Here is a 25,178-nt window from a genome sequence, read left to right as displayed (position 1 = left end):
CAGCCGGGGGTGTCTCAACCACCTCACAACAAATGCATATAGAAATATTGATTGACATGGCCTTGCATAACAGCATATGAGTACCACACAGCCCATGCATCATGCCCATTTTAGGTCTTTATGGGCATGATTTAGAACTCTGCGGACAGGTTACACCGTCACAACGGTGATGGATAGCCCATCCGCCGAAATACAAATTCCATCATAGCCTATGGGATTTATATTTCAGGGGACATGTTAACCATCACCGTCGTGACAGAGTAACCCGTACGCCAAGTTCTAAATCAGAAAAATCGTTTTTTTGCTCCCCATGCCATTCCAGTTTGGACCCAGCCATATGCAAATCAGTCTTGACCCTGTTCCCAATGGTAACAGTCCAGCCCGAACTGCCAAGCCAGGTCTTTCCTGGATTGGAAACGAGCATCCTAGAACCGGTTTCAGGATTTCACCCCTCATCAGCCAGTGGCATGGAAAGCACAGGACCCACGTCTGGCCATACCCGTCCCACACAGGGTGACAAATGCAAAAAGAACAATTGATGGACAGAATGCTGAACAATGTAATACATTCACCCCAGTACAGAGATCTGGGCTTAAATCCATTGTATTTTTTGCTCCCCATGCCATTCCAGTTTGATGAGGGGTGATGCCCCGAAGCCGGTCCCAGGATGCATATTTCCGGTCCAGGGCGGACCTGGCTTGGCAGTTCGGGCTGGGCTGTTCCTATGAGGGACAGGGTTAAGACTGATTTGCATATGGCTGGGTCTAAACTGGGGTGGCATGGTGAGCAAAAAAACCGAGGGATTTAACCCAGATCTATCAACTGGGGGTGAATGTTTGATTTGCTCTGCATTCCATCCATCATCTGTGTGTCTTTTGCTTTCTCGCCCTACGTGCGTCAGGTATGCCCAGATGTGGGTCCCGGGCTCACTGTGTCTCTGGATTCAAGCTAGCCTGTCTGATGAGGGGGTGATACCCCAAAACCGGTCCGGGATGCTTATTACTGATCTAGGGAGCACCTAGCTTGGCAGCTCGGGCTGGACTGTTCCCATGAGGCACAGGGTCAAGACTGATTTGCACAAAGCTGGGTCTAAACTGGGGTGGCATGGTGAGCAAAAGAAAGATGGATTTAACCCAGGTCTATTGACTGGAGGTGAATGTTGGATTTGCTCTGCATTCTGTCCATCATCTGTGTCTTTTAAGTTCTAAATCAGGCCCTATGTTTTGCTCTTCTGCTATTTCTTTCTCCGGTATTTTTGTAAACTGTTCCCAGGCTACCTGAACATCCATACAGTTGCGGTATTAAGCCAATTTTATAAGATGCTCACAACATATACATTTATTTCATTTGGCCTTGAAAGAACATGTCTTGGCCTCTGTGTGGCATTCTATACTATTAGGCCGTCAAGACTTCTCCACTGTCCTGTGAAGTTCTAGAATAGTTTTGTAAAGGTTCTTGTGCTTTTTCATGACCAGGCACACCCAGGAGGTAAACTCACCATCCTTCTTCCCCACTATCACCATCTTCTGTTGTTTGCCTCAGGATCAGTTTTATCCCGATCTCCCTTTAACATCTAAATGGGTCCTCTTTTGGACATCTCCTAGGATACAGTTTTAATTACCAAATTTATGCTGATAAAATCTAGATCCACATTAAAACTCAGAAGAAGACGGGAGATCATTGACAAATTATAGACATGGCTATGCCCAAAAGTACATGCAGATTAATATTCTGTGCTTCAGTGCATCAATGGCTGAACCAATTCTAATTTAACATCATCAGGTAACCCTTCTTGAGCCTTAAACGTCACTACAAAAGATTTTCATTCTTGGTGTCACAATTAATGCCCATCTGTCACCCAGGCCTCCAGAAACCATGGCAAATGAAGGCTATTGCCTGGTAGGTAGATCTGTCTGTATAGGTCACGGTGCACATTGGCTGCCATCAAAGTTGCACGTGCCCTACAGGAAACACTAATACAGGGACTGCTAATTCTCCTTCTGGTGAAAGCATCAGTCGCTCATTTTGCTGTACGATTGGCTACTGTCATACTGGAGAGTGCCCAGGCCCCTATACGGCCAGCTGCTACTCTATTGCTCTCTGCTCTGAAATTTCCTCCTTGGGCTCTCTCTCGTGTTCTCTCTTTCGCTTAAACCTATCTCTGCTTTCTCAAGACAATACCCTTGCCAGTTGCTGGATGACTCTTTTGTGTGGGACTGCGACACTTTCCATATATTAGCTAGAACCTTGTGTCAAGCCTTAGTTAATAGCTCCACGTGCCCCCCACCTCAGGAATCAAATCTCACTAACGAACAAGTTACTTACCTTCGGTAACGCTTTTTCTGGTGGATACAGTATCTGCCTGTGGATTCCTTACCTTATGAATATCCCCTGCGCAAGCATTCCTCTGAAACCTTTTCTCCTAGCTCTCCACGCCGACTAGGTCGTCACAATGCCATGGCTCCGCACGTGGCTCCGCGTGATGTCACTGGAGCCATAAGAGGGCCACGTCGGTGTGATGACGTCAGTACCACCCATTTTTTCCGTGCTACCGAGGCAAAACGGGCAGACCGACCATATAGACAATGCATACATAGTACACAGTACTCACACAAATACACACAGTGTAAAGTGAAAAAGGGAAAGCAGAGGCAATACAGAATGACAATATGAAACAACATATCAACGAATACCTCTTTTAAGGTATAAAAGGGTGGACAACGGGGAGGCGGGTGGGTCAGTGAGGAATCCACAGGCAGATACTGTATCCACCAGAAAAAGTGTTACCGAAGGTAAGTAACTTTTTCTTCTGATGGATACATCTGCCTGTGGATTCCTCACCTTATGAATAGAATCCCACAGCAGTCCCACTCCCGGTGGAGGGTGTCCACCCTTCTATATCAAAAAGTCCTGCAAAACAGAGCGCGCAAAATGGCCGTCTCTCCTCACTTCGGAATCTAAGCAGTAATGCTTCGCGAAAGTGTGATGGGAGGCCAAAGTTGCTGCCTTACAGATGTCCAGCACAGTCACACCTCTGGACAAAGCAGAAGTAGATGACTTAGCCCTGGTGGGATGAGCTCTAATGCCTTCAGGAGGCTACTTACCGGCCAGAGCGTTTTGAATGACAGCAGTCTCAAAGGACAACTATGCATAGGTTCGAAAGGCGAACCCATTAAGAACGTTGAAACTAGATTCAAGTCCCATTGGGGCATAATGAAGGGAGTAGGCGGAAACATATTAGTAAGGCCCTTAATAAACCTTAAAACAACAGGAGATTTGAAGAGCGACGGCTGATCAGGCAGACAAAGAAATGCCGCTAAAGCCGACAAATAACCTTTAACAGTAGCCAAAGCACAACCCTGCTGGGCCAAATACAGCGAAAAACAAAGAACACCAGAGAGACGAGCCTTTAAGGGATCAATAGACCTCTCTCCACACCATTTAACACATTTTCACCACCTGTAGAAGTAAATGGACTTAGTGGAGTGTCGTCTGGCTGATAAGATAACACCCACCACATCAAGCGGGACAGAGAAGGAACTCAGGTTGCCCTGTTCAATCGCCAGGCATGAAGGTGCAGGCTCTGAAAGTGGGGTGAAGAACCTGCCCCTGCGACTGCAATAGGAGGTCTACCCTGAGAGGGAGACGGAGCGGAGGGTGCGATGAGAGGTGAAGTAGATCTGTGTACCACACCCTTCTTGGCCAATCCGGGGCGATCAATATGACTTGGGCCCGGTCTTTCGGCGAATCTTCCTCAGAACCTGAGGAAGCAAGGGTATGGAAGAAAACGCATAAAGGAGTTGTGAGCTCCAACTCAACTGAAACGCGTCCTCCAACGCCCCCTGCATCGGAAACTGGAGACTGCAGAATGACGGGCAGTGCGCGTTCTCGAGAGTGGCAAACAGGTCCACCCGAGGAGCCCCCCACGTCCGGAAGATGTGTCGAACTACCTCCAGATGAAGCCTCCATTCGTGGTCGGCGGAGAACTGCCGACTGAGACTGTCCGCACACACGTTCAGCACCCCGGCCAGATGATTTGCCATCAAGCAAATCTGATGGTCCTGAGCCCAGGACCAAAGTCGCAAAGCCTCTCTGCAGAGACGGTACGACCCTACTCCTCCCTGCTTGTTGACATACCACATCGCGGCAGTGTTGTCCGTCAGGACTTGAACCAACTGACCGTAAAGGGAAGGGAGAAAGGCCTTGAGCGCCAAACGTATTGCCCGCAATTCCAAAAGATTGATAAGAGACAAACATTCCTCTGTAGACCAAAGACCCTTGATCTCCAGATCTCCCAGATGAGCACCCCACCCTAGGGTAGAGGCCTCCGTTATCACTGTGGCCACCGATGCAGGAAGAAGAAAGGGCTTTCCTTGAGACAGATTGCCCTCCACACTCCACCAAGACAGATCCGCTGCAGCTTCTCTGGAGATCCTGACAGACTCCCTGAGATCTCTTTCGTGCTGATACCACTGCCTGTGGAGGCACCACTGGAGTGCCCTCATGTGCCAGTGTGCATGGTTGACCAACAGAATGCAGGAGGCGAACAGACTGAGCACGCATAGGACCTTCAGAACTGGAACAACCGCTCCATCGCGGAACAAAGGAATCATTTCCTGAATGTCGAGAATCCTTTGAGGAGGAGGACAAGCTCAACACACAGTGGTATCCAGTACCGCCCCATAAGCAGGCTGTGCTGAGAGGGCACCAGGTGAGACCTGGGCACATTTATTGAAAAACCCAAATTGAACAACAGCTGAGTTGTTACCTGCAGATGACGACGTACCCTCTCTGGCGACTCTTACCTTCAGAAGCCAGTCGTCCAGGTAGGGGAAAACCGGGATCCCCGACCTCCTGAGATGGGCAGCCACCACCGCCATGGTGAAGACTCGAGGTGCAGTAGTAAGACCAAACGGAAGGACCCCAAACTGGTAATGTTGCGAACCAACCGTAAACCGGAGATACTTGCTATGCGACTTCATGATTGGGATGTAAAAATACGCATCTTGCAAGTCAATGGACACCATCCAGTCCTCCTGTTCCAGCACTTGAAGAACCTGCCCTAGGGTGAGCATCTTGAACCTCTCCTGCTTGAGAAACAGATTCAAGATTCTGAGATCCAGGATGGGTCGTAACCTGCCATCCTTCTTGGGAATCAGGAAATACCGGGAGTAGCATCCCTGACCCCTTTCCTGCACCGGAAGCACCTCTATCGCGCCTTTTTGTAAAAGGACAAGCACCTCCTTCTGAAGAAGTAAATGATCCTCTGGGCAAAACCCTTGGCAAGGAGGGTAAGGAGGAGGGCATTCCCTGAAGGGAAGGGCGTACCCATTTTCTACCAGATCCAGAAACCAAAGGTCCGAAGTGATCAATTTCCAATCTTGTAGAAAATGGGTAAGACGACCTCCCATGGGACCAACATGATCCAGGATGGCGGATCTAGGGATGCGTTACCAGGAGGGGTTGGGGAGGGGGAGGAAGAGGGTTGACATCCGGCTCCAAGAAGGTGACCTCTGCCCTTACCCCTACAGGATTTGTACAAGGGGTTTTGTTACTGCAGCTGTAGCTGTCTGTAACCATGAAAGGAAGACTTGCCGAAACCACAGTAACGTCTATAGCCATAACCTTTCGCCTGCGTCTGCAGACCTAAAGACTTCGCTGTGGCCTTACTGTGCTTAAATCTTTGCAGAGCAGAATCAGCTTTCTCCCCAAACAGTCTAGAGCATCAAAAGGCAGATTAAGAAGGGCAGTCTGTACATCGGGAGAGAAACCAGAAGACCTCAACCACGCATGTCTTCTTGTTGCAACGAATGAACCCATCACCCTGGCAACCAAATCCGCCGTGTCCAGACCAGACTGCATGACTTGGCGAGCCGCAGCCTGAGAATCTGCCAGCACCTCACTCAGATTTCCCCTATCCTCCTCAGACAATTAAGGAAGAAGTTGTTTGGCAGAGTCCATAAGGGCATGAATGTATCTACCCAACAGACAAGTGGCATTGGTAGATTTCAGAGCCATGCTGGCCGATGAAAAGACCTTCTTTGCCGATTGTTCCAACTTCTTGGAATCCCTGTAAGCAGGAGCCTGCAGAAAAGCACCTCAGGACTGCTTGAAACAAGAAGCCTGCACCGCCAAGCTCTCAGGAGAAGGGTGGGATGAAAGGAACACTGGATTCCCTGGAGCAGGTCTATATCTTCTGGACACCGACCTTGATACCGCAGGAGCAGAAAGTGGGTTCCTCCATACATCAAGGATTGGCTCAGTCAATGCTTTGTTGAAAGGTAAAAGAGGCTCAACCACAGAGGAAAGAGAATGAAGCACCTCTGTAAACAAATTAGGCTTATATTCAGCCATAGGAAGCTGCAAACCCAAAAGTTCAGCAGCCTTCCTTATCACAATGTGATAAGGTGCAACCTCTTTTGAGGGGGAAGCCTTCTGAGAAGCAAAATCCCACTCTGGGGAAGTATCAAGTCCACTTGCCTCACACAAGCCCTCAAACAAATCTTCTGTATCATAAACTTCCCCTTCATCCATCTCCTCAGCTTGGTACTGTTCCTCCTCTAACAACCTCTGCGCTTCTCTTCTCGAGCGGATCTTCGGTTGCGGCGTCGGCCGTGCCACACGCGGCGTCGATGGCTCCGGGAGCGGCGTCGAAGGAGGATCTGCTGTAGTCACCGGCGCCTATCGAATCTGAAAAGGCTCATGGGATGGAGCCGGGGATTGCCCATACGGCGTCTACATCCTCGGAGCCGGAATTTGCCAGGACGGCATCGTCGGCATAAATGGCACAAAGGGGGCCTGACGATACTGATAAGGAATACCCAAAGTAAAAGCCATAGGACCCATGGGACCCGATGGTGCTCCAGAGGAGTACGAGGCCCTGGCGAAAACGCCATACATCGCATTTAAAAAATGCGAAGGATTCGAACCCGGCACCGGAAACTGTGGGTACTGAGCTGGTTCAGGATCCGAACGAGGCACCTCTGGAGTCGGAGCCACCGGAATCACAGTCGGAGCCCCAAGAGCCGAAGGAACCTCAGCATCCACCGGATTCGGCACACCCTCTGGAGTCGGTGAAAATCTCGGCGTTGGAGTCCCTTTGAAAGATGGAGAATGAACCGGAGTCACCTGAGGAGAAACTGAAGGAGAAGGAGAGACAAAGTCCTTTACTCAACGTCGATGGGCTGGAGAAGGCGACCTCGAAGCCACAGCCTTTCGACGAACGCCACCGAGATCCATGCCTCTTCTTCTTCTTATGTTTTCTCTTGGAGTCATGTGACAACGAAGATCTTGATTTTGGCCTTTTGTGACCCCTTTTTTCTTTTCTTGCCTTAGCCAAATACAGTTTGGCCTCCCGTTCCTTTAGAGCCTTTGGGTTCATCTTCCTGCAAGAAGAACAGCCCTCGACGGTGTGGTCAGACGACAAGCGCCAAAGACAGTCCTCATGAGGGTCAGTAATCGGCATGTGACCCCCGCATTCTTTACAGGGCTTAAAGCCCGACTTCCTCTGAGCTGACATGCCAAAACAGAGAGCGATACAATCAAAATTACAATGTATCCAGACAAAAGTAAGGAGAGTCCCAGAAAAAAAACGTTAGCGTCGACAGCGCGGAAAAAAGGGAACTGACGTCATCACGCCGACGTGGCCCTCTTATGGCTCCAGTGACGTCACGCGGAGCCGCGTGTGGAGCCATGGCATTGTGACGATCTCGTTGGCGTGGAGAGCTAGGAGAAAAAGTTTCTGAGGAATGCTGGCGGAGGGGATATTCATAAGGTGAGGAACCAACAGGCAGATGTATCCATCAGAAACTGTAATTACCATTGTTGTCACCAAAATGAATCACAGCAGTAGAAGGGACAACCAGAGCAGGACCATTTAGCTTCAATTACCATATCTATCATGCTTGAAAGATCTTACATAGACCCCAATTCCAGTATAAAGTAGAATACATGAAATGGGGATGCCCCCACAAGGGCATCACATTGCCTTACACAATAACAGCAGTGTGTTTTATAAGTAAAGATTTAATGCTGGTAAAACATATAAACATCAAATGTGTTAGTGAATACCACTATTACACATTTTTTACAATTTTATTTAGAAATATTAAATTTAAAAACATGCAACAAATCTGAGAAGAATCTGCTTTCATTATTATACTCAGATGTACCTAACCGTCAATATCACACAATTGTACACAGAGGGAATAATCAAACATGAATTTGGATCAAACAGGCAAAGGCAATGACAGAGGGTGTGCTAAATTGATCCAAAAGCCCTTATGCACTAGTAAAAAATCCTCTTCTACTTTAGCAGTTCAACCCATAACGCCTCAATTTTTAGCAAAGACATGAATGGGAAATATCATCATAACCATCCAATAAATTCAAGTACGCTGGGGTTTGATCATTCTTGAGAACAGTACCTTCAAATAATGATTTTCACACAATGACTCGTACTCCACTGTCCAAGAGCAAAGGTCCCTCCTATCTACAACAAAGTTCTTAAAAATGCTTTCTGCACTCTCTAAGACTTCAGCCAGACCACTTAAATAGTCGAATAATTCACTTTAGCTTTTGACATCATGAATTCACTTCTTCCCAGATTAGGGTGATCCCAGATTAAGGGCAGTAAAGTATCAAGACTAATACGAACGATATCAAACAACAGTATGGAAAGCGTTCTTCCGCAGCCAGGTTTGAGACCCAACTCAAGTAGCATGGTGTCTAGTCATACCTGTGGCAAACCCTTCAGCAGATTCATGGTTTCTCAGACATAATGGAACCATGCAGATGTTCCAAAACCAGCACCACAATCTCAAACACAGCCCACGTATGACTCCCTGCACATCACTTCTTCCCAATAACCACGGAGTAGGTATTTTTTACATGTTAATGCAGAGGAGAGTGTTTGGTATACTCACCAAGGAAATTCAGACCATGCTGTTAGCCAATAAAGATGTGGTCATACCACAAATGGTCATGATGATACAAAGCAGGGAGTCCTGCTCCAAATAGTTTAGCAGAGGGAGTCACTCAAGTACTGGAGTCACAAAAGCGTCTTAAAGCAGAGTTGTGACATTGATCAATTTGTGCGCATGTAAGGTGGCTTTATAACAGAGTTGTTTCAGAATCGATCATCTGTTCAGGCCTCAGGTCAAAAGTTATTAAATATTGGTGGATTGCCTAGGTATTTAGTCAATACTTTCATGAACATGGCTGGAGCTATTCGAACCTAGCTTAGGATGGTCTGTCCCATCACAGTTTTCGAACTGTTGGAACTGGTGCCCAGCATCTCATTTTGAATTCCATATAGTTGACCCGAGGGGTCACATTGTGGATAAATTAAGACATAATGACAACACTGGAGCAGGGAGTCCACTGACACTAAAGCACGGAATGCATCTCGGAGAGTACATGCAATACTGTTATGCTTGACAAGGAACTCACTTATTTCACAACACATGGGAACTAGAACTTGGACATTGTCAAAGGGAGAGCCAAACACTTGCAAATAATACACTCATACTGCACAAAAACAGAGAATACATGACTCACACTTTGGTACAGGCAAGCATGTAATAACTGAAGCTGAATATTCACTGATCATCTTCACACAGACTTGGCTGAATGTTGAGATAGTCTTGACCCCATAAGGAGCTCCCAATGGGATGACTCACGACCTGTAGACAATACTCTGAATACCCACACACCCAATGGTGCCATGCTGCCATGGAAAAGAAGAACTCTGGCCTACACAATGCATTAACATACAGTACAAATGCTGAATTTGGGGGCGTGGCCGGGCAAGATGGGCGACCGGACTTAATCTGTATCGGCTCACGGGCCACGCTGGTGTCCTGGACATAATTCCGCTCTTCTTCGACACCCTACTTGCACAGAAGGTCATCCCCTGATGGCTCCAAACTTTGGGCTGCCGCAGAGCTCATGAACTCCTCCCGAGAGCGTCCCTGTGAGCCGGGCGGTGACCTGGCCGCGGAGCCCATGAAGCGGGTCAAAATGGCGGCCGCCGCTCTTCGCATCGCGTCGGAGTGAATGGAGCGGGGGGCACTGGCACTGTGACCCCACCACTGGCATCTACCGATGCGATCTGCCTCCCACTCTGCCGCCGCGCACTTGGGATGCGAAGTGCGCAGTCAAATGCGCCCAGTGAAGTGACGCAGCGACGGCCCCTGCCCCGGGAAGATCTGTGCGGACGGGGCGGGGTGGGTGACCGGAGGCTCCCTGGAGAGGTAGTGTGCCTGTACTGTGGCAGTGAGCTCTGGCGGTGGCCTGTTCAAGGGGTGAATCATCCTCTGCTCCTTTCTCTGCCACTTCGGAAAGACGCGCCTGACCTAAAGATGGCAGCCAGGCTCATAACGGACCCTGCATCTACCGCTGCATGCTCCCTGCTGCTGGCACGTTTGGAGGGGGTACACTGAATCTTTACACTGCTCCCTCGGAGCTGTCCCCAGAGGCTCTAGCTCCGATTCCTACTGCAGCGCCCCGCCTATCATCCCCCCCCCCCCCGAAGCGGCCGCCACCTGCCACGGGTCTTCTTCTACACTGAGCACGATAGTGCCCCGCCAGTGGCACACTCGAGCAGCCCACCCAAGCTGACAAACCTTGCGTCACACACTGCATTTGGACGCCCTGAACACGCCAGGGGGACCTAATTCATAGACCTGCCCACGCCTCCAAGACCCACTGGGCAGTCACCACCATGTAAGGATTGCATTGGGTAAAGGTCCCGAATAACTTACAACGGCCGGGCTCCTGGTTGACCAACTGACAGGGGATACAGTATAGCCCAGTCCTCACACCTAAGTTTCCCAGCACCAACACGGCGGTGGGCGGGCCGGATCAGCCTCTATGCCGCTAAAGTAGAAAGTGACTAGAACCTCTAATAAAGTCTCATGCTTCTTCCCACCAGCAGACAAACACCGTTCTGTGGACCGCGACTAAGGGACAACAGCTATGGCTCTCACCACGGAACACCTTATGTCATCCTTGCGAGATTTTAAAGAGGAATTGAGGAGGGAGCTCCGCCACGAAATCCAAACCTCTATCGACCAACTGAAATCTGACCTCAACACACGGCTGACCGACCTCCAACGCGACGTGGACTCAGTGGGCACTAGAGTGGTGGAACTGGAGATGCATACACAGGAAGTGGAAAAACAAACAACCGAGATGCACGACACTGTGCTCAATCTCCAAGATCAACTCCGCCAAACCCAATTGAGAGCAGAAGAACTAGAGAACAGGGCACACCGAGAGAACCTGAGGGACCTGACCTTGGGGCGTTCCTGGAGGGCCTCTTCGCCGAGATCATCAACCCGCAGACGCTCAAGATCAAGCTCGACCGAGTGCATCGAGTTGGGAGCATCGCATCTGGTGGACGTCAGAGACCAAGGGATGTCCTTGCAAAATTCCACTCCTACAAAGTGAAAGAGGCGGTGCTTCTGGCAGCTCGCAAGAAAGGCTCTGTCTCCTTCCAGGACCACTCATGCTCCGTTTATCAAGACCTAGAACCAGAGACATTGGCACGGCGACAACAATTCCGGCCTATCACCTCCAAGCTGCCCGACGACAAGATCAGATACCGCTGGACCTACCCATTCGGCCTAAGCTTTGAGTACCATAACAAACAGCAACATGTGGGTGATCTAAAGGAGGGACTGGCTCTGCTGGGTCTCTCCACAGAAGACTCCGACTCCACACGGGGCAAGACAGAGGGTTCACGGGTCACTGGCTCCTCCACATCACAGTGGTACACAAGCTCTTGAGGAACTCACAGATGATTTAATCTGCTCGTGCACAACGGCAGCGTCCATTGGCCGGAGGGCGTGTCACTGGATGCGGCTTTGATGCGACTGGGGAGGACCTCCAGTCTGGAGGTGCCTACACACCCCATGGCAGGGTCACACTTAACAACCCCGTGCCACTACCGGAGAACATGATCTTGTGAGTTAGCTCTTTAGACCTTTACTACTGAGGGGCAAGACCACGATATAAGCCTGCAGTTGGTGCGGACCTACTAGTGCATGCTGCTTCAGGCCGATACGCCTTCCACTTTGACGCAATAGCAAGCCAGGAGGTACAGACAGACACGCTTGCTCTTCCTCCGCGTGGAGGGTGAATTTGAACGCACAGCTAGACGACGACACCAGACTGAGCATATGGGGTGTCCTGCACTCTTTCGATTGTCCGGTGGGGGAGCGAGCCGGAACCTTGGTCACAGCGTCCCTCCGTCAAGGCGACGTGGGATACCCCACCCACTGTTGGACAATCACCGCTGATCCAACACTTGATGTTCTCATTTATGTTTTGTTTTGAGGAGGGAGGGGAAGGAGGCTGGTGGCGGCTTTTTTATAGGACTTCAGGGCAGTTACGCTTCAATTGAGATGCATCCTACACGAACACCATGCACCGGTTCACTGCTACTACGAGGTTTCACTGAGGGGGGGGAGGAGACTGACTCATAGATCCATGAGAGGGCGGAGGAGTCTAATCCAGTACGAATGGTTCTTACCGTAGGCTCCTGGAATGTTAAAGGCCTTAACTCCCGCAGAAAAGACAAAAGGTTTGGAAATACATTTTGGAAATACATTTTAGATCACCATCTAGATATAGTAGCACTACAAGAGACGCACCTACCCCGAATGGAGGAATCCCGCCTCCGCCACAAACACTACCCCCTGATTTATAGAGCCTCTGCACTCACTAAACACCGGGGGACTGCGATACTCTTTCACTCCTCAATGAAATTTCAGCCCACGGACACTAGAACGAATAAAGAGAGGAGATGGGTGATGGTTAAAGGCTTTCTGAGGAGCAAACTCTGTACATTTATCTCAACATACGCACCCAACACAGGGCAGGCAACCTTTCTAAAGACACTTCTAGGGAAGATACAGGACTTTGCGGAGGGCCCAACACTCCTACTAGGGGCCTTCAACTTGACATGTCAGGCAGATCTAGACAGCACCCACCCCCACAGACTGGAGTCTAGCTCCTTTTCCGCAGAGGCTAAGCAACAACTTCACGACATGGGCCTTAGGGATGCCTGGCGGACTCTCTATCCACAGACACAAGACTATACTTTCTACTCCCACGTGCACCGCACGTATTCTAGGCTTGACTACATCTTTATTAGCCAGACCTTGATGGGTGCTCTCCGAGAAGCTAAGATTTTCCCACTCTTCGTGTCAGACCACTGTCTGGTCTCGATCTGCCTTTCCTGGAGTAATTTGGCATCTACATCCCCCATGCAACTTCCCGGCATCCCTTTCGAGGGACAGAGTCCTGTGTACAGAACTGAGGGAAACTATCTCAGACTTTTTTAAGCGAAACTCCCCCGCTGACACCTAAGTGTTTAATAACTGGGACGCTTTTAAAGCGGTTTTTCAGGGACAATACATCGCCCTTCACTCCTCCTTGAATAAACGACGGACTGAGGAACGGGAAAAACTGGAGGCCGAATTGACCCTGGCAGAAACAGCTCATAAGAGTAAGCCCTCCAGGGTTTCTCTCTGCACGCTCACTGCACTGAGGGGGAAACTCCGAGCCATATACGATAATAGGGCAGAATACACCCTCCTGAAACTCCGCAAGCTCTCTTAATCCCAGGGGAACAAGATAGGTAAACACTTAGCCCGCCAGCTAAAAGAGAAGCGGGAACGGGAATACATAGGCGGCATACAGGATGGACAGGGGGATCTGACACATAAGGATGCGGAAAAGGCCGCTATTTTTGGCTCCTTTTATGGTGTCCTTTACACGAAGGAGCCGCGGGATGCCGAGGTGCAACACAGATAATTAGAGACCCTGCCGCTCCCACAAGTCTCGCAAGAATGGAATGACAAACTTGCGGCTCCCATAACATCAGAGGAAGTAGCTTTAGCCATCAAAGCTCTTAAAACTCAAAGCTCCAGGCCCCGACGGCTAAACGGCCCAGTTCTACAAAACCTTTGCCCCGGATCTTCTACCCCACCTCACTCATCTTTTTAACACAATGGCGGAGACGGGTGAGGTCACCCACTCGATGGCGGAAGCTGTAATCACGGTTATTCCTAAGCAGGGGAAGAATCCGCACTTGTGCGCCTCGTACCATCCCATTGCCCTTCTCAATCTCGATGCGAAATTGTACTCGGCTATTCTTGCTACTCGGCATAACAACCTCATGCCTGATCTCATCCACCCAGATCAGTCGGGCTTTATTGAAGGCCGCCAAACACACGATAATATTAGACGTATAATCCACCTTATTGAAAAAGCTAATAAGAGACAACTACCGGCAGTCTTGGTCGGGCTGGACGCCGAGAAGGCCTTTGATCGAGTGGACTGGGCTTTCCTTTTCATCACACTCGCACACTTCGGGTTTGCTGACAAATTTATCACTATGATCCGGGCTAATTATATCCAACCTCGCTCGTGTGTTCAGGTAAACGGGATTTTATCGGCTCCCTTCCCACTTACTAGGGGTACCCGTCAGGGGTGCCCTTTATCACCCCTATTGTTTGCCCTCAGTATCAAACCCTTAGCTATGGCTATCAGGGAGGCACCGGGGATAGGGGGCATTCCTTTTAGTGGAGACATGCACAAGATAACGCTCTTTGCAGACGATGTGCTCCTATCGCTTACAGACCCAGCTATCTCCCTCCCCACGGTACAAACAGAACTCACGCGTTTCGAGGCGGTAGCAGGCTTCAAGGTCAACACAGATAAATCCTATATACTTAATCTCACCGTCCCAGAGGCCGAAGTCAGGGCACTCCAGACACGCACTCAACTACAGTGGACCTCCAGGCCTCTTCAATATTTGGGAGTCCACTTGACACCGCGAGTAGAGGATCTATATAGAGCAAATCTCGCCCCCTCTCTCACACGCTTACAGGCTTAGTCCGTTGGAAGCCACTCTTCATATCCTGGCTTGGCCGCGTACACGCGGTTAAAATGACAGTGCTTCCTAAACTCTTATATCTCTTCCAAGCACTCCCCATTGACCTCGAAAATGACTTTCTACCTAAGGTAAGATCCATGGTACTAAAGTTCATATGGCAAGGGGGTCGGGCACGCTTCTCCATTATGATGAGGCTGACGGGAGAGGGAGAGGTGGGCCTTCCAGACTTTAATCTTTATTATAATGCGTCTCAACTACGAGTAGTGACTGAATGGGCCAAGAGGGAATCAGAGAAACATTGGCTCCATATGGATAGGGCTATTGCAGGGAGGACGATTTGGGACCTTATATGGAGGCCCATGAGGGAAAGGTCTAAGAACACCTACCTCAGCACACCAACACGGACTACCCTGAAAGTGTGGGACTCTTTATCGAATAATGCCCAGTGGACCACATTTCCATCACCATACACACCAATCCACTACAATCCGGCCTTCCCACTGGCCCTCGAGGAGGGTCTATTTGATCAGTGGAGGGATGGGGGCTGTAGAGCACTGACACATCTTTTCCACAACTATGATTTTTTAACTTTTGATAGTTGCAGGAGAGACTACGGGCTAGAACCCACCGAACATTTTCGCTACATTCAGCTAAAGAATTGGGCTCTCACACCTGCTATATACACGAAGCAGCCACACGCCCCCTCACAAGATTTGAAGCCTTTGTCCAGAATTTCGACTCCATGAAAGGAGTGATCTCCTACATATATAAATAAATTCTTACTGCAACACACACTCCACGACCCTGCTACATGCACACGTGGGAGGATATCTTGCACCGTGATATCCAAGACAGTGAATGGTCAGGTCTATGTTCCGATATCACAAAATGTAACCACTCCGTAGAACTACGGGAATCCCACCTAAAAACTATGATGGACTGGTACCTACATCCCGCCAAACTCAAGAAAATCTTCCCCAACTCATCAGATAGGTGCTGGAAGGGCTGTGGACTTCTGGGGATTTCCAACATATCTGGTGGGATTGCCCAGTAATCCAACCCTTTTGGGAGGAAATTCTGGCACAGATTAAAGACATGTTGGGCTACCCAATCCAGACTACTATGGCAGAGGTGCTCCTGGGCCTTTGCGATCCCTCACTCAAGTACCAAACCAAGGCCGACAAAGCCATAATGTGGATTTGCATTGGGGCAGCGAAGGTAGCAATTGCGACGGTTTGGAAGAAGGCAGAGGCCCCCTCTGTCTCACTGTGGCACTCCAGGCTTTGAAAATTATTATGCCTCGAAAGGATGGCAGACATATTCAGAGAGGACTACAAAAACTTTGAGTATCGCCGGGGTCCACTGGTTGCTTTCCTCACGAGGGGTCTGCCGTCAGCCGTCTGCCCTGCATCAATCAGAGCTATGCATCTGTTCCAATTTTAATTCCTATGACAGTGTTCTGCCTTAAACCTAAGTTTTAGTTGGATAGCCGCCACCAGTATTGGGGTGGGTGGGATGGGGTAGGGGGGCTCCTTTATCCTTTTCTTGGTTCTCTTCACTATAACCTGGGAGTTTGAACTCAGGGATTGCATTTCTTTGATGGACACCTTCCCAGTTGGAAGGCTTTGGGTATACATCGTCACCTGGGATGACGAGTGAATGACATGGGGTGCTCCAGCACAAGACTATCTCCGGCCCCTGCATTAAAGGAAACTGTACCTACTCTCGTAGATCTCTCCAAAGTATCGGCTGGGGGTTTATAGCTAATAACGTTCATCACTCTTTGTTTGTTTATGACTGCCGCGCTTTTACATTTATCCTGATGTTATTCTTGTACAGCTCTGATGCATGATGTAACGAATTGCTAATAAACACACTTTTGACCAAAAAAAATGTTGAATTTGCAGTGTGGCGAATCTGCAATTTTAGCTTTTAAATCCAATTTGTGATTCACAAAAACATCTATGATTTTCCAGGCCTTGTTTACAAAGAGATACCTTTTATATGATCATCAAAATAAGTACAAATAAGGAATAGTGCACTTGATTTTGAGTCCCCACAGTTGAGGGCTGAAGAGGAGGACGTGTAAGAACAGGGCAGGTTTGAGTTGTTCGCAAATATGATCAGTTTGTTGCATTTTTATAATATGAACTTGTTTTTATACAGTGTTTCATACCATACTTCTGCCATTCTTAAATGCTTCAAATATAATAATGTAACTGCACTCAATGTCCTGACCTCAGAAGGAAAGTAGGCTGACTGACGGAATTTAAACACAAGACCTGCTGAACATCGCATGTTCCAGTAGAAAAAGTTCAACTCATTGCGCCATCTTGCTGGCTTATATTGGTTGGGAGAGAGCTCCAGACTAGTGCGACAAGATCTTAGATGGACAACTCACCAGCGAGATTCTCAGATAGCAAATAACTTTAAAAAGTATGTTCAAGAGTCTTATATTTTAGGGTTAAAAACACCAGGGGATGTGTGTGCTTGGGAGAGGTTATTGTCCAAAAAGAGAAATTTGAAAAGCCTTTAAGGTTTCTGTAGGAAACGATTCTGAGAGAGTTTTTTTCCCTACAGAGGACCAGATCCATCTTCTTCCCAAGACCTTTTTAGATGTGTCCCTCTACACACAATTCCACACATTAGGCCTTCCCTGGCAATCTTTGAAAGAAAAATAGATAAACTATTCTATTAATGACTAGACTAATAGACCGGAATATTAGAATATGACAGGAGATGAGGCTCCTTAGCACTCTTGTCTACCAAGCCTTTTCGAATCATTTGTTGTTTTTGTTTCCATCATTTATCCGCAGGGTACATTCCATGCTGTCAAAGCCTTTTTGGGGGACAAACATCTAATATTTTCCTGAAGCCCTCCCATCCTTATGGTGCGAGGAAGGTTCTGCCTGGTAAAGTCGAACGAGAGAGAGGGGTAAAATCAGTGAGGCTTGAAATGGTATCCCTTTGCACTATGCAAAAACAACAGTTGATGGACAGAATGCATAACAATGTCATACATTCACCCCAGTACAGAGATCTGGGCCTAAATCCATCGTTTTTTTGCTCACCATGCCGCTCCAGTTTGAACCCAGCCATATGCAAATCAGTCTTGACCCTGTGCCTCATGGGAACAGTCCAGCCCGAACTGCCAAGCCAGGTCCTCCCTGGACTGGAAACAAGCATCCTAGGACCGGTTTCGGGGTTTCACCCCTCTTCAGCCAGGATAGCTTGATTCCAGTGGCATGGAAAGCACAGGACCCACGTCTGGGCATACCCTTCTCACTCGGGGTGACAAATGCAAAAAAAACAGTTGATGGACAGAATGCAGAACAATGTCATACATTCACCCCAGTACAGAGATCTGGGCCTAATTCCATTGTTTTTTTGCCCACCATGCCGTTCCAGTTTGAACCCAGCCATATGCAAATCAGTTGTGACCCTGTGCCAAATGGGAATAGTCCAGCCCGAACTGCCAAGCCAGGTCCTCCCTGGACTGGAAACAAGCATCCTAGGACCGGTTTCGGGGTTTCACCCCTCTTCAGCCAGGATAGCTTGATTCCAGTGGTATGGAAAGCACGAGTCCCCAGTCTGGGCATACCCTTCCCATTCGGGGTGACAAATGCAAAAACAACAGTTGATGGACAGAAAGCAGAACAATGTCATACATTCACCCCAGTACAGAGATCTGGGCCTAAATCCATCGTTTTGGCCATGTCTGAACTGGGGTAGTGTGGTGAGCAAAATAACGATGGATTAAACTCAGATCTGTGACTGGGGGTGAATGTTTTGCCAATGTGCAACATTCCGTCCATCATCTTGTGTGTTTTGCTGTTTGCCCTAAGTGGGAAGGGTATGCCCAGACGTGGGTCCCGTGCTCACTACGCCACTGGAGTCAAGCTATCCTGACTGAAGAGGGGTGAAACCCCGAAACCGGTCCTAGGATGCTTGATTCCGGACCAGGGAAGACATGGCTTGGCAGTTCGGGCTGGACTGTTCCCATGAGACACAGAGTCAAGACTGATTTGCATATGGCCATGTCTGAACTGGGGTGGCGTGGTGAGCAAAATAACAATGGATTAAACCCAGATCTGTGACTGGGGGTGAATGTTTTGCCAATGTGCAACATTCCGTCCATCATCTTGTGTTTTTGCTGTTCATCCCTTTGCACTACCCATTGCGTTGCTAGGATATGTTAGGATAGATGAAGTACTACCCTAGACCGTCCAGGGGACTGACTGCACTACCCCTGGTGAAAAGCAGAGTGGCAATAATCTGGTTAAAGGGCCTGCCCCTCAAGAGAAAGACTGGCCAAGGGACATGGTTATATGTAATGAGTGTGTGGAACACAGCTTCCTTATAACTGGCTTTCTCCAAGCCCAAAGATATACAGAGTCCATCAAGGACATACTTGTGTGCTGAGGTGATTGAGGGCCTCAAATGCCTGATTTAAGGAGAGAGATTGGATAGATTTGGCCCACATCTTGCCACGGACAGGACCACCAAGGTAGTAGAGTCTGGACGATGGGGGGGTCCCCTTCTCTAGCCCAGCCTTTTCTTTGGGGGTTGGGATTGTTTGCGACCCCACTAGATATTAGCATATCTAAGTGCTTACACCATTCCTCCGCACTAGTTACTTGTTTACATTTAATTTGTTGTTTTTCCTTTTCCTCTTGTTATTGGTTGCATTTCTACAACAATATTGGCATATTATGACTCAACTTATGAACAGGCAGGCACATGGTGAACTGGTATCGAACGACTCCCTAAATACAACATTGGTGAGATCATTTTGTATGGGTGGAGCTAACACCCTTGATAGTAGACGATAATAGACAAATTATGCTTTGTCTCCCTTTTCTTTTGTTTTTTGGGTCAGATTTTTCTCCTGATTGTATTCAAATGCTTGAAGTTTGCAAAATGCCAATAAAAATATATTTAAAAAAAAAGAAAAGGACATACTCGTGTAGCATAAATGAGTCCTGAATTAAATGTCTTGCTACTAGCTAAGAATGTTATGCTATCATTATTGATTTGAATTAAGGGTTCAATTCTGTTGAGATCTATGGGCTTGATTTAGATCTCGGCCGAAGGGTTACTCCGTCACAACAGTGAGGGAAATCCTGCCCGCAAAAATATAAATCCCATTATATCCTTTTGGATTCATATTTCGGCGGCTGGGTTATCCATCACCGTTGTGACGGAGTAACCCATCCACCAAGATTTAATTCAGTTCCATCTTCCTAAATATTCTTTAGCAAAAGGAATGTGTGCCACACAAAGGTTAAAACATTAAGGCAAATCATCTCAACGGTGCTCAAGCTCTACTGGGGAGGTGACCAATTACTTCAAAACATGCGAGTGAATAATCACGGGCTCCACTTCCTTCAACGTCTTCATTACTTACTTAAACGAAAGCTTAATGTCCTTAGAGTCTGTTATGAAGTAGAGAGGTGGTCAAAGGGCATTTTACCTCGATCTTGCTGAAGACGCAAGATCAAGATAGAGATGTGGAACAAAGAATCAGTACTTACTATATTGAAAGATCTAACGGGCACTGTGTGTGAAACCAATGGTGGTTATTTAAAAGAAGACAAACCTCATGGGAACTGATTGCACTGTACATTGATTCACAGATTCCAAATTACAAATGGACCAATTGAGAAAAGTTCTCTTATTGATTCGTTTGAGATTGACTAACATGATTGGAACCAGAACAGTGTAGATGTAAAAAGATAACAGTGGTAAATATTGAATGTGGACAAAATAGTATGTTACATTAATAATTGAAAATATGTTAAAGAAGGTAGACAATGTTTGTGAGGAACATTACAATCTCTCTCTTGAATACTTTTCTTCTCCGTGCCACTAAGTCGAAGACGCAGAGCGACGGTATCAATACAATGTGATCAAGTTGAATTTCATTGCAGATGTTTTTGGAATGCTTCATGAGAAGGGCATTGTCAAAGTTGTAAAATGCAAAATAAAGATGTTAGAAGTATTGAATTATTTAGTGGTAACAGACGCTGAAGATCTGACATGGAAGGCACAAACCGTGTAAAGTAGTTTAATAATAAGATTAGGGCCTTTAACATTGGAAAGGTTCTTCCACTTTGTAGCTCTACCAGTATGATCGCCATGATCCCAAGTTTATAGAATCTGACTATTAATTCCGAGCACTTGATTAATAGAAGCTTCTAGAACTTCCTAGTTGATGTTAGAGAAAAACTCTTTATTTTATTGATGCATCTCCACGTTCAACCCAGTCGCTGAACTGTCTCTGCATTTGGTACAAAAGGAGACATCCTTTTCAGAAAATAATTAAGCTAACTGTTATTTTAGCAAGTGATGTACTTGGTCCCCAGAGGTGACACAATCAAACTCTTTGTAAGAAGGTTAAATTAGGGAAGTTTAATAGAAATTTTTCTTAGATGGGTACGGATACGCTGACAGAGATGAGAAACTGATACTAGAATAACATCAAGTACCAAACCCTGGAAAATGCAGTCTCCGGTGCTATGCTGGCTGCTAACTTTGAGATGGAAAGAAGACTGTATTTGAACAGCTAGAGGAAGTCATAAAAACAAAATTTGTATTTGCACTTGTCTAGGACCACTGCCCTTCTTCGCTGGAACTGGCACTTGGGTGGGAGTCACCCCAGATATAATGCTATGCCACTGTAGTCAGGGAATATGTTAAGCAGTGGATCACTCACACAAACAGATGAGATATTAATAGCTAAAAAAATTGCTATAAACAAAACAGTACAGGATCTACGAAAAGCCCTTGAGTGCTAATAGGAAACGCCCTTAGAGAGCCTTAAGCCCAACAATTAACTTATATTAATAAATTTAGAAACTTGCCTGTCTACGTTTTATTATAATTAATGGTCATATGCTGCAGAATAATACTAATTGTGAATGAATTGTCTTTTTCTTATGAGGTCATGGCAAAACTAAACAACAGACTTGATTACGAATTTTAATCACCAGCTGATGTGCCCCCAGAATGTGGTTAATCAGTTGAAGCTTCTACTAGATTTGCTTCCCCTGCCGCACCCCTCCGCCCATATTGCATAGTTGTCGTTAGGCCCTTTTACTGGTGTGTTCAGGAGAGAGACTTAGGTGCTGTGCAGGAGGAGGGCTGCCCTTTATAGGAAATCTGAAATTTTGCAATGTCCTGCACACTGTGGCCGTCACCTCTCCATAAGGAGAGCAACTTTGACAGTTGACGTGTCCTCTCTGCAGCTTCTCCAGCGACATATGGCCTGATAAAAAGTTTGCTGTGCCCTCTATGGTATCTGGGTTTGTGGGTGTAGCCATACTTTTCTTGCAGGAAAAGCATGAAACCACTAACAATGTAAAATACAATATGTGGTTCTAACAAGCCAACATACGATTCTCTCAACGGCATTATATGCCTATAGGTCATACTACATGGTTGTACGTCCTAAGGCTGCCACATATATGTGTAGTTGTATGCACACACAACTGAACTTTAGATTAAAATGCTATAAAAACCTAGTTTGTATTTGGTTTTTACAAAAAACTGGGAAAGTATTAAATCACACCTTTCTTTGAAAGATGTAAATACAAAAAATAAATAAAAAACAACGATACAAGTAGCTCTCTAAAGCACTGACCAGTAGCTTTCATTTAACACAAACAGATATCAGCTACATCCGTAATCGAACGCACAGAGTGCAAAGTCCAAAATGTAACACAAAAAAACCCTTGCCAAAGTTAACTTTGTCTCTAACTGATAAAACCACTTCAAAGCGCGCGATATGGTTTGCGAATGTGCAAAGATGGAAAAAACAAATGCAAAGGTTACCGGGGACTAATGTAGCCAGTAATGAGGGTCCTTTATCGATGCACAAAAGCAAATGGGGGGCTGAATGGAGGCCCAGCTGCCCTCCTGCTAGCCAGCCAACTGCCAAACGGTTATTGTGTCGTGCCGCCGAACAGAAGGCGCGTGCAGCAACAAGCACCCGACTCATTTAAACTCTGAAAAGGTGACTAATGAGCCCATTCATGCCGCCTATAAATTATTCACCACAACACTGATCGCACTCGAGACTAACAGCAAAGTAAACTTTCAGAACACTGCAGACCCGCGCCCTGGCTGGTCCAACGCTGGAGCCATGGCAGCGAGAGGCCCACGCCTGCCCTCGACGTGAGAAAAGAGTTTATCATTGTTATATTAGTAAAATCGCTAGTCACCATTTCGTAAGTGAAACAACCCCAAATGCCACAGCCTTTTCCCACCTTGTTCGGTGTTCTTCATAACCCACTCAACTGTATTTAGGGTCTCTGGTTGATATGGCCCGAGTGGATTCCAGCTCGTGTGTGACACGCAGATTTAACAGGATCTGCAGTCACCCTGGAGTACAAGGCAAGCGCTGTCATAACACGAATCATCCCCACGACTCCTGACTTGCTCCTAATCGTTAGGACCATGATCCTGTTAAGGTTTCTGATCGATCTATCTATCTATCTATCTTTGTCCTTTTATCTGTCTATCTATCTCCTTAAAAAACTTAATTGAAGAGACATAATCATGTGCGGCTACTCCGCAATGGCGGAGGAGTGTCGCACCACTGGCTCAGAGCCAGGAAGTGAAAAATAAAACGATATACCATAATTGTTTTATTTTTAATTTGCCAGCTCTGACCCAGCGTGTGCAGGGAGGGGCGGGGCCGGGCATGGGAGGGAGGGAAGAGGAGTGCAATGTGCTCTTCTCAGTGTGCATGTGTTTGGCCGGCCGTCTCAGGCTGACCAAACGCACATGCGCACTTAGGTTGTATTGAACAGCCGGGCTAGAGAAACAGCACAGACTCACTGTCCTGAGCGGAGAGTGTTCTCAGCCCGCTCAGGCCAATCCCTGCGCTGTTCTCATAGAATGAGAGCGGTGCGGGGTTTGCTAAGGGAATCTGATGCTGCCCAAGTGCCTGCTAGGACCAGAAAGCAGCACAGCAGAACACCGAGTCGTGAAGAGCAATGCAGCTGACGGCTTCAGGTAAATGTTTTTTCTTAATTAATTATTACCCTCCCAGCCCCCTCCACCCGACTCACCACCTCTTCATTGTGTCAGCTGCCACTGGGGACATTATGGCTATGATCTCCACACTAAAAAGCACAGAAATGTGCCAGTTATGGTTAGCAACGCAGCAATAACTGCCTCCAAAGCACTGCTCATGACCTCACACATGATGTCACGGATGACTTCACAAAGGAAATTATTGACATCACTGATGACATAACTATCCACTTCAACGATGACATCACCGGTATATCACATATCACCTTACCTTAACCCTTTCGCCGCGGGGGTAATTTCCCCACGGTGCGGGGTGGGGGCGCGCGGCGCCGGGGTGCTCGTGACGAGCCCAGCTTGTCATGAGGCACAGTGGAGCTGTGCTCATGACGAGCTGAGCTCGTCACGACTCCGCCCACTGATTGATTCTCCCGCACAGGCGGGGAATCAATCGCGCGTGGGCGGAGCGCACAGTGCCTCATGACGAGCTGGGCTCGTCATGAGCATGCAAGTGGTTAGGACAGGCCCTGAGCCCACTCCAACATCCTTGGTGTGAGGTCAAGACCAGGCCTTCAGCCAGATACGATTTGTTGCTACCCATAACTGACAAATTACAGTGGCTGTTAAAGTACAAATCTTAACCTTAACGTCTCTTCAATTGAAGCTTTTTAAAGGAAAGTCTTCAATTGTTCTTTTCTTCAGAGTACTTAATCATACACTACTTTAAGAAAGAATATTAAGTATTTAATCAATACTCTCCTCTAACAAAGTATTTCCAGTGATATTTTTCACTATATAATCGATTTAGCAGCGGTGGCACCTGACTTTTGGCTGAGCGCAGCTGGATCTGAGCAGAAGCCCCGTGCTAGTCTCACCCGGGCTCTGTAGTCCGGTCCAGCACCAGTAGTGGGGTTGCAGAGGCTCTTGGCCTTTGGGCCTGTGCAGGGTCTGTCATGCCCAAAACAGCTGCATATGGCTTTCGGCTGTATGTAGGGTCCGCCCCTATTTAACCGAACCAGCAAGCAATGAAACAACCTTTAGTAGTGCACAGGGGTTTAAGTAGTGCGCAGTGGCCTCTGGGCCTGACTTATGACAAAGTTAAAGACAGGAAGGGGTAAAAAACCGTTTCATGGGGTAAAAACGTTAGCACTGTTTCACAAATCTGTATGAAGCTTGGCAGACAGCACGTATCTCACGTGGAAAAGAATTATGTCAAACTGCACAAAGGTTATTAGCA

The 25,178-nt window shown here is 47.5% G+C and overlaps 1 protein-coding gene across 10 annotated transcripts in view; it reads right to left on the bottom strand.

The window, feature by feature from the left end:
- FOXN3 (forkhead box N3) overlaps window positions 1–25,178 on the bottom strand; it is a 653,950-nt gene that overhangs the window by 342,617 nt on the left and 286,155 nt on the right. The gene's annotated exons all lie outside the window — the stretch shown is intronic.

The sequence above is a fragment of the Triturus cristatus genome, chromosome 9 (genome assembly GCF_964204655.1).
Source record: "Triturus cristatus chromosome 9, aTriCri1.1, whole genome shotgun sequence".
NCBI classification, from domain to species: domain Eukaryota; kingdom Metazoa; phylum Chordata; class Amphibia; order Caudata; family Salamandridae; genus Triturus; species Triturus cristatus.
The sequence above is the reverse complement of the archived record's forward strand: the minus strand, read 5'-3'. Positions and strand labels throughout refer to the sequence as shown.